The sequence below is a fragment of the Myotis daubentonii genome, chromosome 11 (genome assembly GCF_963259705.1).
Source record: "Myotis daubentonii chromosome 11, mMyoDau2.1, whole genome shotgun sequence".
Classification (NCBI taxonomy): Eukaryota; Metazoa; Chordata; class Mammalia; order Chiroptera; family Vespertilionidae; genus Myotis; species Myotis daubentonii.
The window spans coordinates 23,657,172-23,674,225 of record NC_081850.1 but is presented as its reverse complement, the minus strand read 5'-3'; the positions used below and the strand labels follow the sequence as shown (position 1 = coordinate 23,674,225).

Here is a 17,054-nt window from a genome sequence, read left to right as displayed (position 1 = left end):
TTCAAATTATCAAGTAGATAATTTGATTCTAAAAGACAGATGCAGAATAACTTAATTTTCTGTTCTAGTACATGAACTTCTTGTCAGTCAAATTTAAGGCATAATTTAAAGGAAAATCCTAAAATGACTAGCCAAAACCAAAAAAAAAATTTTCCCTTTGATATAATTTTAAATCTTTTAATTAAATGACACTGAGATATAGGAATTGCTAACAACTTAGAACAAAAGCAGAGGTTTATGAGACGTCCTTTTTTATTTCATGTCTTTGTACAGTGTGTTATCTTCAGAAATTATTCCATCATACATAACCTTATATTGGCTACTTATGTTCATAACCAGTTTCCTGTTGGAATTTTCTACTCTTTCTCCTTCAGGATTAATTCAAATATCAAGGCAAGAGGAATGGAGTTCAGTGGAAGGTGTAGAAATTACCAAGTTTCAAACTTGGTATGCTATCAGGTAAAATTTAACAGTGATTGCCGAATTGAAAATTGATGAAACAGTGCTAGGCAAGACCTTGAATGTCAGGTTTTTTTTAATGTTTAAGTCTTAAGGTTAAACAAATAGTTTTAAGACCTATAGGATGGAATACTACCGGGCAATAAAAGGACTGACTACTGGTAACCAGTACAGCATGGATGACTCTCAAAAGCATTATGCTAACGATGAAAGAAGACAGACCCCAAAAGATTCTATCATCCCAATCACATAAAATCCCGGAGAAGTTAACTGAAAGGAGACCAGTGGTTGCTAGGGGCAGAGGGTAAGGGAAAGGAACTGACTGCAAAAGAACATCAGGGAACTTTTGGGGGCGATGGAAATGTTCTGTATCATGATTGTGTTGATGTTTTTCATATATGTGCTGTGCACTTCAATTTGGTAGGTTTTATTGCGAGTAAAGTATTCCTCAATGAAGATGACGCAAAACACTAAACCGTGCAAATTGCATGAAATCTCACTCAACTCAACATCCACAACTTGCCCTATTTATAGGCCATCTCACCTCTCACTTCCCACATTCTACTGTGACCAGAATAACACACACACCACACACACCCCCCACCCTCTTCTATCAGTAGTGTGCACAACAATCCATCGTGACACGGGGAGTAAACATGATAATTTCTATCTTCTATTATCTAAAAACATAAACCTTGGCTAATATTTTATATATGTGTACTTACAGTATTATATTCCTAATTTAGGACCAGTTTTACATTTATGGGGGCCCAAGCTCATATATTTTTACTAAAGGGATGTGTAATAAAAAAAAGTTGGGGGATTGCTTCTCTACAGAGCTAATACTGCTATTTAGCAGGCACATACTATATGCATACATGTTTGCTAACACTTTGGGAGAAGCTGATGAGGAGCAGTCAGTTAATTCACCTAACTTGCCTCCACCTGCATTTGTTTTGGCCTCATCGTTAGGTGGACATATGCCAGGATATGACCCAGAAATTAGGAAATATATCATCTAACTGTTTGGTCACCTGAGGAGCAAGTGATAGGCTCAGACCATTATCTCAGATGAGACGAATGGGGGCATTCCATCAATTTAGCAGAGGGGGTTGGCAAGTGGAGCGCTCATGAGTTAGACTTGGCTCTGAGAGCTAAAAGTAGCAGGGGTTCAAGGGAAATACTCTGTGGGAGAAAAGTCTTTGCACACTACACACAGTTTTAAAGAAAAAACTTACAGAAGCCATAAAACTTTCAGTCCTCTCCTGTCTCACTCTCCCAATAGCTACCTAGTTTAAAACTCAGATGGGCCCATATGTAACAAGCAGATACTTCAGCTTTAAAGTGCTTTTCTAAAGTCAGGTCACTTTTGAAACTCTTCTCTTAGCCAACAATTTTAAGGGGTGTGGGTGCTCTCCACTCACATCAGGCAAATTTGTTGGTTTTCTTTCTTTTTTTTTTTTTTTTTTGCTTTTTTGTCAGATTATGTTTATCTCAAATTCATATGACTTGGCAATCTTAAGTGTGCATGGATCAAAGTTTGTGTGTGTGTGTGTGTGTAAGCAGGCAAAAAAGGGAGATGAATAAAAATGGTAAAACAAAAAAAGTTCTTATGGAAAATAATAAATTCTGGGAAGTATTTAGGGAAATTTTTAAAGCAATGTTGTGATAATTTCTGAGAAACACTTGAAATTATGTGGGGAAAGAACTTGGCATGCTAACTTGTTTTAGCAAATTTACATTTAAACACATATTTCTTGCAGGGCCCTGAACTAGAAAGATGTACCACTAGCATACACAATGTACATCAGAGCAGTTTGGTTGTATAAGTAAACACAGTTATTCCATTCTCTATCCACACAAACAGAGCTCTGTAAGTGTGCTTTTCCAGTGTTTCCAGCTAATGTTTCTAGGAGGCCAGCTGAAAGAGCTGCAATATCTGGAGGCAGAATAAAGTTTACTCATTTATATCACGAGTGCACCAAATGGTTCAAATTAGACTTGATTAAAAAAAAAAGATCAACATTTCCTTTTTGTAAGGAGAACCCTACTCAATTTCCATGATTTGGAAATTAGTATTTTGAAGAATTTCTCAAGAGCATCCCTTTACCTTCAACCACTCGTATCCTTGCTTCTTCCCCCCCATTCTAGGACAGGGGTGCCTGTCCCATGAGAAATAATTGCCAGGGTGTTGCACAGACAGAAAAAAAAACCTTCCCCATAAAAACCAAGACTGGACTTTATTTGGTAACATTTATCCATGTGAACAGCCCTTCTGGAGAACAAACATGCTTTCCTTGTCAACCCAAGACTGGCATCATGCAATCAGCATGCGGACATCAGAGCTACGAGTGTAAATTGGTGTGCTGTGTTTACAGGAGCTGATGCCAAACTCAAAACGTCCAAATTATAAAGAACTGTATTTGAATTATCTTTCCAACTCCCCCTTTATCCCCACAAGGAGAAATGAAGCTACAGGAATAGTCACCATTGGTCACAATGTGAAAGCTCTTAAAAAAACTTGCTTGAAAGAATTTTGGCACAATGAAAACCTTATTAATCCTTGTTAGCTGACATGCTAATAGAGAAGTCTTCGCTCTATAAATACTGTTTGCACATGAAGACTGACTTTAAAAGAGTTCCTTATCATAATATATGTGCATGTACACGAACATGCACATGTACACAGACTACCATTCTTCACTCACTCCTGCTGTACATGAACCTCATTTTAAACCTGTCTTATCATAACATTCAGAATGTTCAACTATGGAGAATGGTGGTATAATGAGGTAAGTAAGGCATATCAAATTACTTGAAAAACAAGTACAAAGTTAAAGAATGCCCCTCTTTGGATGAAACTTTAAGTCTGAGGATCGTGGCACCTGACTAAAATAGGTAGCAGTAGAAAAAAGCAACAGGATAATTCTATGTGACTTTTAGGTACCTGCTTCGATTTATTTTTCCATATATAAATTTCTACCATTGCTTTTTCTAATCCATATTTGAGAATATGTTTAGAGTGCAAGAGATGGTAATTTTTAAAGAAATTGATAAAGTGAACAATATACCCTCCCAACATGATCACCTGTCTAATCAAAATGTCAGGGCACAGGTTTTAAATGGCTCTTATGATTCTTAAAAAACAGATTGTTTGACTTTTCATAAAAAAAAATTCACTTTGTTATACAGTGTTCTTGGTTACGGACCAGATAAGAATATATAATTCGGGGGACTATCCCTTTTTTCCTCTGTAACTGTCTGTACAGCGTTTTTGCTTTAAAAACTGTGATTGTGACAGATCACTCTGGGTTTACAGCATATTTAATCACAGAAGCTCCAGCTAAGCTCTATTAAAGGCCTGTCAGGATTTCTTCTCTGTGCCCAGGAATTTTAGCTTGTCTAGCTTAAAACCAGCCATACACATTTCCTGTATGGACATTTGTTTGCAAATAAATAAAGCAGGTGCCTTGCTTTGCTACATAAAAAGGAATTTCTGAGGAGTAAATTACTTTCTTCAATGTCTAGAATTTCACTTCAAAGATTCAAATGTATTTTTCAAATTACCTAGCTCCATCCTAAATCAAACCTGAGAAACTTTTAAAGGTCTGATACATTTTAATATTTAATGACAGTACCTTAGGAATCATTTAACTTTCCAAATAGAAAATCTTAAATCCAGTGGATATTCCTAGAATACTAACCTTTAATATAAAATTATCTGTAGTCCTTAACTTAAGCATAAAATATCTAACTCGGTACCTATAGGCTAACATAGAATTTGCATATTAAAGTTCCAAATTTTGATTATGCTTAATATAACTTGCACATATTCCCCTTAAAGGAAAATAAAGAACATGAGTGAATGACACCTTATTTCTAGTCTTGGTTTTGTTAACTAACCATCATCTGTGTGACTGCTAAGTCACCAATACTAGCTTTGGCTTTCTCATGGGTGAAGAAAAGAGCCTTGCTAATGAACGTTCTAAGCCTTACTAAACCAAAATTCCGTTAAGCTGACTAAAATCCCATTGTTCGACTATCAAAGCCTAGAATCTGGATGCACAAATAATTTTAATTAAAACATTTTAAACCCTAGACTAATATTTTTCCTTTTAACCATCTTGCATAACCAACTTTCTTCAGAATATATGTATTTATGACAGACATTAGGCCTTTATGGGAGAGCTGCTGTATTACAGTATATTCTGGATGCTTCTCTTGACATGTCTGTCTGGGGTTGCTTATCAGCGACAGGATTAGATGTCCTAATTCTTCTGGATTAATTTTTACTCCTGGCCAATTCAGCAACCAGCTCAGTAAATACTTTGTTGCTTGCAAACAAGGGAAAGTGCTCAAGAAAGTCCCCAAGAGGCCTTGGAACCCCCTGGAATGACACCAGTAGAGTGTGTGAACATTCTGCAACTTGAGGCTCAACTATTCCAAAATAAATGTTCTACCTCCATAAACTATCTATATAAATAACTATCTGTAATGCTCCAGCAGTCTTTGCAGTTCCCCCCAAATAGCAGCATTTGTATATAAGACCTTCTTCTCAATTAAGCCCTTTAAACAGGCACCAGTTATTCACTTGGAGATGATCATGGCTGAGATGTCAGAGGGTAAATCATTTTATGGCTCAGGACAGCAAAGGAGCAGTTTGAAATCCTCAGAGAAAACACCAGAAACGGGAGGAGAGAGAAGGATGGTCCCTGCAAGTGGTCTTGTTTTCTTCTACCCTCAGACATAAAGATAAGCCCGAGTCCTAGGACACTTATAAATCTGCTTGCTTTGCAATAAACACAGAGCTCACCAGAGCCCTCTCTGGCATGTTTGCTTTGAGGTCTACATTTTCTAGTTTACCTCTCTGTCCATAACCAAAGTTCTGCCGCCGAGTTTGAAGATAGCCTGTGTATATCTGGGGGTCTCTGCTGAAGCTTTACATTTCTAAACATAAATGCCAGAGACCCTCTATAAAGTCTGATAAACAGCAAAAACGAGTGCAATTTTTTTCCCTAATGGAAGTGATTTTACACATCAAGTAAGGGCTGAAACCGTGGAATAAATTCAGGGCCACAACTTCCAACTGTTGGAAGTTTTTATCTATGCGGCCGAGATTCTCCATTCTGGCATGTTATCAGAGCTCCCAAAGTTTGAATGGAAGATTCTGCTTCACATATTAAACTGCCAATTACTTCACAACTGAAGCTGATTGAACAACCCTAAGGAACTTTAACATATTCATTAGGATATGAGGGAGCAGGGGTAGGAAGGGACTGAACACCCACTAAGCACTATCCCATAAAACAGCAAGGATTGAGTATTCCATAAAACACACTGAGGACTGAGTATGTGATTGAACAGAAAGATGTATTGGGAAATTTAACTTTGTTCTTCTCCGGGTATAAGAACGGCCGTACCACACAAAGATTAATTTCCTGCTTTAGCATTCATCAGGGAACAACACATTATTACTTGTAACACATACACAAGGCTGTTGATGGATATACTTTCCTTTGATTGCTCAGATTAAATGTGTTCCTAGCAAAGGCGCCTGCACACACACACACACACACACACACACACACACACGGACAATTATAAATCCATGTGTGCATTAACAGTTTGTATTTCTGTATAGTATTTGTAAGCAGCTATCAAGGTGGATATTATACATTATATGTGTCCACATAGTAGAGATGATGTAGGGTTGGTGGCTGACTGAACAAATATAGATAAACACAGACTAATCAAAGTAGACAATCGATATATGTGACTATAACAAAAAACTCAGAAATTCAACATAAAAGAGGGTAGGAGGGGGAAGCATGCATTACAGAGCACAAGGTAATAACCGTGTCTATATGCCTAATACCCTCTTGTCCCAGCAGTCCTGACTTTCTAAGCAGCCCACTTCTCCACATTAACGGGAGTCATTTGGAGAGCAGCAAACGTGCCATTAGAAGCACTTTTACAAGTGTATATTCATCCACCAATTAGCTTAATGTGGCCGCTTTCTGCATATTTTCTATCCAGGCCTGCACAAATCTTATTAATATTTCCCCCTAGCGCTTTGACAGATTACCTTGTCATTATGCATCCTGGAGCCTTTTAAACAATATGGGTAAACTACTGTTTGTGAGGTTAATGACAATTATCCCCTAATTACTGCGTAAGTCACTCAGTCCACTTTATCTCAGAGGCAGGGCTCTGCTCTATGTATCTGCCATTGTGTCACCCTGAATGAATCTTGTGTTGCTATGTTTATCTGCCATTGCCTTGTAAATTACGCTGACAGAAGAATGAACAAATTACTGCATGTCATCACTTAAATACTGCTCCAGAAATTTTAAAAATGCCTCGACACAGAGCTTGAATTGTGATTTTAGCAGATCACAATGAATAAAAACATATTTAAGGTTTATGTTCCATTTCAAGGCTGATAGCTTAGAATTTGGAGTCACAACAATGGCACTGGAGGGGGGAGGGGGAGTGGAAGGTGAAGAGCAATGGAGGTAAAAGGTAAAAAGGCTGAAAACTGCACTAGCAATGCCAGCTCAACCTCCTGAATGCATTTCCTATTATTTTAATAGCTGATATGGCATCTTTTCCAAGATTTATCAAGTCTAAATCAAATTCAATGGATTAGGCATATGCCATACTCTTCAGCTGTGATCTTTGTATGTGTGTGTGTTACTTATAAGCAGTCTAGGCATAAAACGTAGAATCTATGTAATTCAGAAAGGTAATGTAATAAAGACCACCATGTAAGCCAATTTCATTGATGAATTTTTAAACATTATTAAACAGGTTCAGAAACACTGTTTTTCCAAAATTGCATTTGAAGTTGTTTAACAATGTTTATATCAATGAAATTTGTTTAGTTCATTGCGACATTGGGGTGACTACATCTGCTCTGATACAATTTATAGGGAAAATAGGACAATATGAGTTTCTTAAAATAAAGACAGATTTGGTCAACTGCAAATAATCTGAAAGAATTTTTTTTTAAATCAGAAATTTATGATTCTGCAGACTACCAGGTAAATAAATGTTTGCATGAGAACAGACAGAAACACCTGGCTTCCGAAGATGACTGCCATCGAGTCAGTATCTTAAAAAACATTTTGAAATGTGAAACATTTAAAATGCCTCCATTTAAATGACACCGAGGTGGCTAATAACTGGCAAGCATAAGTAAAGGGGCCACACCAGGCTGAAGAATGGCTTTCAACTCTCCATTAGTCGGACATGTAGAAAGCGTACATCAAACCGCTTGACGGCAGCCACGAGTTTGTAAGGGAGGGCGAAGAGCATGGATGATAAAGCTGTGTGGCGGAAGCATGCATGCACCCACGTACAGTACCTCTTGGTGCACTCGCTGAACAGGCTGGAAGAAAAAGCTGCAGTGAAGAGAAAGGAAAACATGAAAGCCGGAGTTGACAGGCCTACCCAGGGGCCTCGTGGAGGCTCCACACAACCCCTAGGGCTCCCTCCAATCCCCAAAGACTGCAGTGATTTTAGTATCTGCCCTGCACTCAGTCAGGGCAACTTCAGCCCAGCAGGGGGCTGCAGGCAAAAATGCAAGCCCCAAACAATGCTCTCTTCTGTGTGTTGGGCCGCAGTTAAGACTAACATCACTGTGACCACCACTAAGGGGTTAAAATCTTTCCTGACCTTTCTATTATCATTATTTTTTTAAGATTTACCTTTATTGTTGAAATATTACAATAAAAGTTTTCCCTGACTTTTAAAAAACTGTTTAGGCTATCTATGGACATAGAACTGAGGACAGTGAATTTATAAATCATTAACTTTCGTTTTCTTTTAACATTGGACTCCATTGCCTTTTTCCTTAATTAACCCTGCTAATGGGATAGCCACTCTGCTAGGATGGGAGTGGGGAAGACAGTAATCATTTAGGGAAGATAAATTCTTGGTGTCACCTCAAAACAATAGTACAAATAATAATTTCTTGAGTTTGTGAAGTCAGTGCTGGTTACAGAAAGAAAGACAGTCCTGGAAGTACCAATATGAACGCCAGAGGGTACCTGGGTATCAGTTAACAGATGAAGACGGCCAGTAAAACAAACCACAGGATCTCCTATTCACACACTTTATACACTTTCATGAAATTTCCAAACACCAAGTCTGGGCACATTTCCCTCTCCTCCCTAACAAACTTTCAGTGGCTCCCTAGTGTACACAGAATAAATGATAAAGCCCCTTACCTGGCATTTGAAGTCCCCTCAATATAAGCCCAAAGTACCTTTCCAACATCATCTCCAACCCAAATCTCTAAAGCTCTAGCTACAAAGCCTACTTGTCATAAAAGATCTCGAGTACAGCAAGCTCTTACCTGCTTCTGAACACCCCCCCCCCCGCCTTTTCTGACACAATCATTCTCATCCTCAAGGCCCAACTTAAATGAACCTCTCTGTGAAAGGGTCCCTATTCTTCCCATTTCCTTCCTGTCCCCACTCCCAGCAGCAAGGACCCGCCCCTTCGGCCACTTGCTTATACTTCTGTCATGTATGTCTCCTTATTTCAGGATTATTGTACTTTATATCTCCACTGCCAAGATGAATCAATACTGAATGAATTCATTAATACTATGAATGTAGGAGTGGGAAGCAATTCACGGGCCATCTACTGCCACCTTTTTATTTTACAGATGGGAAAATTAACAAATAAGTAGCTTGCCCAAGATCAGGAAGCTAATGTGTTCAGCTGACCTGGAAGAAGCCATCTAGCTCCCCTGACACAGTCTAGTGCAGTCGTGGGCAAACTACTGCCCGTGGGCCGGATCCGGCCCATTTGAAATGAATAAAACTAAAAAAAAAAAAGACCATACCCTTTTATGTAATGATGTTTACTTTGAATTTATATTAGTTCACACAAACACTCCATCCATGCTTTTGTTCCGGCCCTCCGGTCCAGTTTAAGAACCCATTGTGGCCCTCGAGTCAAAAAGTTTGCCCACCCCTGGTCTAGTGCTTTTCCCACAATGCCATCCTTCCCTCCTGGCATAATGAACGCGGATCAGGAAAGAGAACATGCACTCCATAACACTGCCACCCCTGGATTTAAGATTACAACCAACAGGGACTCTCTTCAACCCCACACTAATCCTACCAGAGAGGCATTGTTCCCTAAACTGAACTGCCCTCCTGAACATCAAGCAGGTGTCCAACAGAAATGTGAGGTCATTCCCAAAGACCACTCACTCATTACTAGTATGATGGGGGTGAGAAAAAGTTGAGAACCACGGTTTGAGAAAAAAAAAATTTAGTCCTCACTGTTCTACAGGCCCCCCTCTTCCCCCGCCCCGCCCCGTAAATACCAGAAAATTATCTATTGTTCTTGAAAAATGCCTTTGGCAATGACATTACATTTATGTGAGAATTCTCTGGATCAAAGTTAAATCCTAGTATACAAAGAACTAGTTAAATCCTAGTATACAAAGAACTAGAAAGCAAAATGCAACAGTGTCTCTCACATGGCTGGAGTTCTGTAGATGCCTATGAGTGAATAAGTAAATTAGCCTGTTTAATATTAGACACAGAAATAATAAATCACTACAGTTACAAATATGTTTGTATGCATACTTTCTTCCTTCATTTTATCTTCTGCAAATAACTTTATATTTATCAATTCCTGAATCCTCATCTGCTCTTCCCACAATCCCACTATTTCTCATTTCTGTTTGCATATGCTCCATCTCGTTTATGAGGAAAACTTCAATTCACGGGTTCTTTAGGGATTCTGCCTGTCAACCAAATAACTAACCAGTTGCTCAAAAAAAGAACTGTTATCTGAATTCTGGAAACAAAACAAAACAAAAAATTAAACAAAACCTGAAACACACAAAGGCATGGAGGCCTAATTTTTTACTGAAATGCTATTTTCAGGCTAAAGGACTGCTTTAAAAAATATAGTTTCTGTGCCTTGGTTTTCTCATATATAAAATGGGATAAAAATAGCCACACGCTAGAGCTCTGAGGATTAAAGAAAAATAATAATGCTTACACTTCACTAGCCCTTTACAAGGAGCCAAGAAAGACTCTAGAATATATATATATATATGTGTGTATGTGTGTGTGTGTATATATATATATATATATATATATATATATATATATATATATATATATATATATATATATATATATATTACATTCATCTACACTCAAATCAGTTTTGAGGTACTACTATCAAACTCACTTTACAGGTGAGGAAATTGAGGTGCATCAACTTTGAGTAATTTGTCTAAGGTCATAAAGCTAGTAATTTTTGAAGCCAGGACTATTCACACCAGCAGAGTGAGTCTAGAATTATATTGAAATGCCTTACACAGAAGGCATTCCTGCCTGCCCACCCCAACTCCAGCCTCCATCAATGTCCTCTCCTGCTTTCTCTTTTCCCACTATTCTTGTTAAATTCAGGCCTGAAAGGATGTTTCCTTTGACCTATCCCTTGGTTAACTCACTTGTCCAGTCACATACCTGTCTCCTTACACCTGTTCTCACAAGCTTAGTGCTGACCCACATTACTTCCTAACTAGGTAGTTTCAATTATTCCTCATTCTTCCCATTTACACTGGCACCCACTCACATCTTTACTACATTCTGAAGCCAAGTTGCTCTTCCTGAAGTACACCTCTGATCACAACCCCTCCCTCCACACTGAACTTTAATTGTTCCCCTTTGCTAAATGGTTTAAGCATAAATTCTTCATGTTGGCATTCAAGAACTGCCCCCGTCTTGCTTTTAAGTCTCATCACTTTTATAGATATTTTGAGATTATAGCTGAGCCAGACAACTCAACTCAGTGAACACATTATACTTTCTCACCACCATGCTTTTGCTTACACTGTCCCTTCCACTTGGAATGTCGTCCTAAACTTTCTGGAGGCCCACTATTGCCCAAGGCCCATGTCTCACATATTACCTCGATCATAAATCCTGTGATTTATTCAGAATGCCCATCTATTTTTGTGTGAATTTAAAAAACATATTCCACTCTATCTAGGTCACATGCAATCTGAAATAACTCCTTAAAATATAACCAGGCCCTTGAGTTTAGAGGCTCCTGAACACTTTCAGGAGAACTAAAATGGTGCCTCACACACATTTTTAACAAATTATGCTGTTTTACCTAGTTCATTTCTGTTGACTCTGACCACGTGTCATATGTAAACCCAACTAGGTTCTTCAAACAAATGCTCACTAGATTTCTAAAAGCAGCCAGTGTGAATCTAAAACGTAAGTTGTCCAATGTCTGGTTAGGCAGTCAAATTTGCAAATGCAGATATCTAGAAGTTTTATATTATGTATTTAAGGAATAAAAATATAAATATTTTCTTATGCAAATAAAAACTCATTTTTTCTCAAAATATTTTAAAACCTTGGTTGGGCCTATGCTTCCAAGTTCATTTTATTATAGAACTAGAGGCCTGGTGCACAAATTTGTGCAAGGCTGGGGTGAGGGGGGGGCAATCTTAGACAGGATTGGCTGGGGGAGGGGCCACAGGAGGTTGGCCAGCCAGCCCTGCCCCCCTTCTCCCCCCCAACCCCCCGTCAAACTCCTGGTTGAGGGGACAATTTGCATGTTAGCTTTTATTATATATTTTATTATATAGGATTGTTTACAGGTGTAGGGGCAACTAATTAAATTTTCTAAAATGCAAAATAAATGACAAAAGAGAAAAAGTGGCTGTCAGGAAAACAGGCTAAGAGAAAAAATAAATTTAGGGATGAGGAACTAAGTATTGGGAAGGAATCACAAAATTGCAAATGTGGGATATAAATATACCTTTGAAATTCAACAGACTAGAAATAATTTGCACTTGTGGCCAATAATAAATTAGTGTTAAAACTAAATATTAAAACATTTAAAATAATTTAATTGAAACAATAAAAAATGGCCAGGGTAGTAGAGAAATCTCTTTTCTAGAAGATTTGATGAAACTAAAATGGCAATGAGAAACTGAATACATAGGTATATGAAAGTCTCATAGGTATATGAAACCAGAGTGGTCCATTTTGAATATATCAACTTAATTCTTAATAGGAGCTTAGGTTGTGTACCAAAAATAAAATTCTCAGGATGGGAAGGAAAAAGCATAGAAAATAAATGCATATGAAATGTATTGAAAAAGAAATATTAAAGATGGCCTTTCAGTCATCTAAGCTATAAACTATAAAAGGCTTTCACTTAGTTTACTTTGCATACCTATTATCATGTTACTTCTAAAGTGGCTGTAATGGTTCCATCCTATATAATGAAAGCCTAATATGCTAATGATATGCTAAGGATGCTCAACTGCTCGGTATGACGTGCACTGACCACCAGAAGGTAGATGCTCCGACCGGTAGGTTAGCTTGCTTCTGGGGTCCGGCCAATCCGGACTGAAGGAGATGGGCTGGACACACCCTGGAGCCCTCCTGCAGCCCCACCTCCCGTGTCCCTCCCTGGCCCCGACTGTGCACCAGTGGGGTCCTTCAGCCTTGCCTGTGTCTCTTGCAGTCCAGGACCCCTCGGGGGATGTCAAAGAGCCAGTTTCGGCCCGATCCCACAGGCCAGGCCAAGGGACCCCACTGGTGCACAAATTTGTGCACCGGGCCTCTAGGAGAATATAAAGTGAATGACTTGCTTATCTTAGAAATGTACTAACTTTTACAATTAGTGAACCACCTTTTTTTTAGCCACCTTTTAAGAAAATCAACTACTGGTTGATTTTCTAAAATACCAGGGATATTTTTTTCTTGACTTATCACATTTATTTGAGGAAGAAAAGATAATATTAAAGCAACCTACAAGGAATTAAGTCATCTTAATTTTAAAAAATCAAATTTTCACTAATGGAAAGAATATGAACAACACTTCACTTTTTATTATTTATTGAATTACCTATACCTATCAAGGCAGGTGACATTATTTTTTTGTCATCTCACCTGTCTTCTCTGTTGATGTGTATTTCCATGAAGTCTAAAATAGACAATGTCTATAAATTTACATGCTCTATGTTCAATTGTCTCAGAAGTAACGTGTGATGGCTATTCTACCAGACCCAAAAGGCAAAGTGTAGGTAACTCCTGCAGACAGATGAGAGAACCATCAGGCCAACAGCGCAGGTGAATCATGATGACCAGTAGTGGCCACTACCAAATCCAGTTTCTGTCTAGTACTTTCTCCCCAAATGTTCTCCAGGGTAATACTGCTTTGCAAAACTTCTGTTTCTTTTTATTTTCCCATGGAAGATGTAAGTACAGAGTCCTTTCAAATGAAGAGAGCTATTACACTCTGACAATTCTCTGTTGGTATAGTAAGAAAAGGCATATATTTTACATAGACACCCAAGAAGTGGTATAAAAAAGGTAATAACACCCTCCTAAATTAACTCTAAGGTAATTTTTATTTCATTTTGCTAACTCATAAAGTGTTCCTAAATGAGAGGTCAACTGTCACTGTATTCCATCAATGAGGAGAATTCTAATTAATACTGACTTCTGATTATTGGAATAGTAGGTAATGGGAAAATGTGTGCATATGTGTATATGTGGATGTGTGCGTGAGACAGAAAAAAACACATTGTATCAGGTCTCTCTCTCCTTTACACCTCAGTCCCAATGAGAGCAGAAAACAAGAAATGGATTCACATTGATATCTGAATGTGCCACAAGTGCCCACCAAATTACAGTATAAACATATTTACTAAACTCATCACCAAAATGAAGAACTTAGGAAGAAATCATTAGAGAATGGGGGTATCCATAAGGCAAATATTCAGGCACACCTTCAGACTTCCTGCCTTTCCTCCTTGTATGGAATCAGGTTGTACTACTGAGTTCGGTTGTACTTAATTAAATTAGATTGTACTACTGTGTTGGGAGGGGTTTCTTAAGATCAGATCCAGGTTCAGTGAGACTCACTGGACTCAGCATATAATCATACTCACCACTAAGATTTCTTATATGGAAGGGAACAAGGTAAAATCAGCAAAGAGAAAAGGGGCATGAGGCAAAGTCCGTAAGAAACTAAGAGCATCTTCCCAAGAGTCCTCTCCCCAAGGAACCACAGAAGATGCATTTAATTTCTCCAGCATTGAAAAGACAACACAGGTAAAGTGCTATCTACAAAGGAATCTTATCAGTAACTCAGTCCATGGTTTTATTGGGGTTTGGTTGCATGGGTACCCATTGCCTAGCATGGACCCAAATCCAAAATTCCAGACTCTCAGAAGGAAAGCAAATACTCAACACAGACCATCCAGAACAGTGAGCCACTCACTAGCGATTGGTGGAAACATGCCCCATCCCCAACCCTCCCAATCCAAGTTCCCAGATGACAGCCAAGGCCAACCAGCTAAGGATAGAAGTCTCAGGCTGCTATGTTAACACTTCTCTGCGCGCCTGCCCATCACTGTTTCAGATGCACCACTGCTTTGGAACTGCACCCCACTGCCACCCGACACAAAAAACAGATTGAATCACTGTGGTTCTAGATGGCCACAAGCTCAGTTCTGGTCACTGACCCAGGAATGCGTTGACATGTAGGAGACAGGAAAATGTCTGTCTTCGTTTGAGCAGAAGGGGATAGAATTTAGTTGTGCCATCTACAGTATCAAGTTAGGTTGAGTTCAAAAAACACTACTGAACACTCAGTCTATATCTAAGGGAGAAATAAAAAAAAACCTGCCATCGTAGTGTACAATAACAATAGATGAGATTAAGCTCATAGAAGCCAAGGGACTGCACTGGCTTCATTTTCCTTAGAGAGCACCCATTCAAATGAGTATTTGATACGTTATTTACTAGAGGAAATAATAATATTCCTAATATTATTATTAGACTCTGGTCCAGTAGAGACTGAAAAAGCAGCTTTTGTGGTCCCTTTCAACATTTAGTTCTGATAACAAAAATCAATATGAGGATTTTACAAATCTCATTTTGATTTTATATTTAAACAGGGTAGAAAGTTTTCCATGTTGTGTGAAAGTATTTTGTCAGTTCTTAGCCTATTAATATGACACCCAACTTATTCATGGCAATCTGCTAGAAACATAAAGTAATTTAGGAAATGGAAATCAATGTAGCATTTTGTTTTCAAACCAATTTACCAACTTTATATCAAAGTACACAAAATAAAATTCTGCTTTTAAGTCGACACTGCCCAAAGCTCTTGGTAAGGTAGACCTTCAGATAAAACTAAAGGGCTATAAAAATCTGCATTAAAGAGAGAGGTGCAATGTGAATTTGGCTTAAAAATAAGAGCAATTACTGTTCACTGAGCACTTACTATGTGCCACGCACTAAGGGAAAGGGCTCATATGCATTGCCTCACTTACTTATTCCATTGCCCAGGGCACACATGAAGGCTAGGAACTGCATTTTAGCTCACATCCAGAGTGAGGGGAGAACAATGGGCAACACATGCACTGATTTTCCTTTTAGTTTCCTGGTTTTAGTAAGAGCAACCCTGCTGAGTAGGGATATGGCAAAAGAAAACACATTCTTTCCACTTCACAAAGGCAAGGTGAGTGCAGAAATCCTACAGTCTCTTGTGAATAACACCACTGATCAAGACAGAAATCCTTCTTTAAGCATAAAAAAACAATTAGAGAGTTCAATGGAAGTCAAAATACACCCATATGCATGTATTTCCTCCTTCCCTCAGGATATTAGTCAGAATTCAAGTGTCGTAAATTAGCATTTGTCCAGACATGTGAGATCGTGTTGTATAACATGACCTTCTTCTCTCTCTACAAAAAGGTCTGAGGCTCACATGCAGCTAGAAAAGGAACCAGAGACACAGCAACTCCTGTGAGTCCCAACCGAGGGCGTACTTCATAAACAACATTCTGGGAGTTTCCAGGCCTTTGTAAGCAATGCTCTCAGGCCACAGGTGTTGGATTTGTTTTCTGTGGCTTTAGGGCTCTCTGCAATGGATTTCACTCAAGATGAGGGGTGGGATTTGAGGCTCTGGGCAAAATGAAGCATGGTGTGGTCTTTGATCACTCCCAGCCAACAAGGAAGAACACACCTCTATGTAAAAGTCCCTGATCCAAGAACATTACCATTCTCCACAGAAACACAGGCAATACGCAGCAGGAGAAGGGGGACTCAGGACCTGGGCCCGAGGCACCCACACACACATAGCAACAAAGAAAACAGCATGCAAACAGCAGCTGCACTGACGTTCCGCGAAGACAGAGGCTGGTTTTTAGATTTATACTGGAGAGAACAAAGACATCCCAATTAATCACAAGTAAGACAAGTGGAAAGTTGGAGCTTCTGCACCTATCATCAAATAAAAAGAAAAAAAATTGTGGCAAATGCATATATTTTTCATATATATATAAACCACAGACTGCACAGACTTCCGATGGCCACAGCTGCCAGCTCCATTATCCCTTTCTGCAAGGGCTGAGAAAGAAAATGAAAGGAAATGGGGTAAAAATATTTCCATTATATTTAGCAGAATATCCCCAGATAAATACTTTTTAGCCTTGAAGAACATTTTAATATGGATTTCTGGCAAAATTTTTAATAATCTAATAAATATTTTATTGAAGTTTATATAACATGTATCAA

At 38.6% G+C, this 17,054-nt stretch overlaps 1 protein-coding gene across 17 annotated transcripts in view; it reads right to left on the bottom strand.

Moving 5' to 3' along the window:
• Positions 1 to 17,054, bottom strand: part of BNC2 (basonuclin zinc finger protein 2) — a 439,130-nt gene that overhangs the window by 31,868 nt on the left and 390,208 nt on the right. The window lies entirely within an intron of this gene.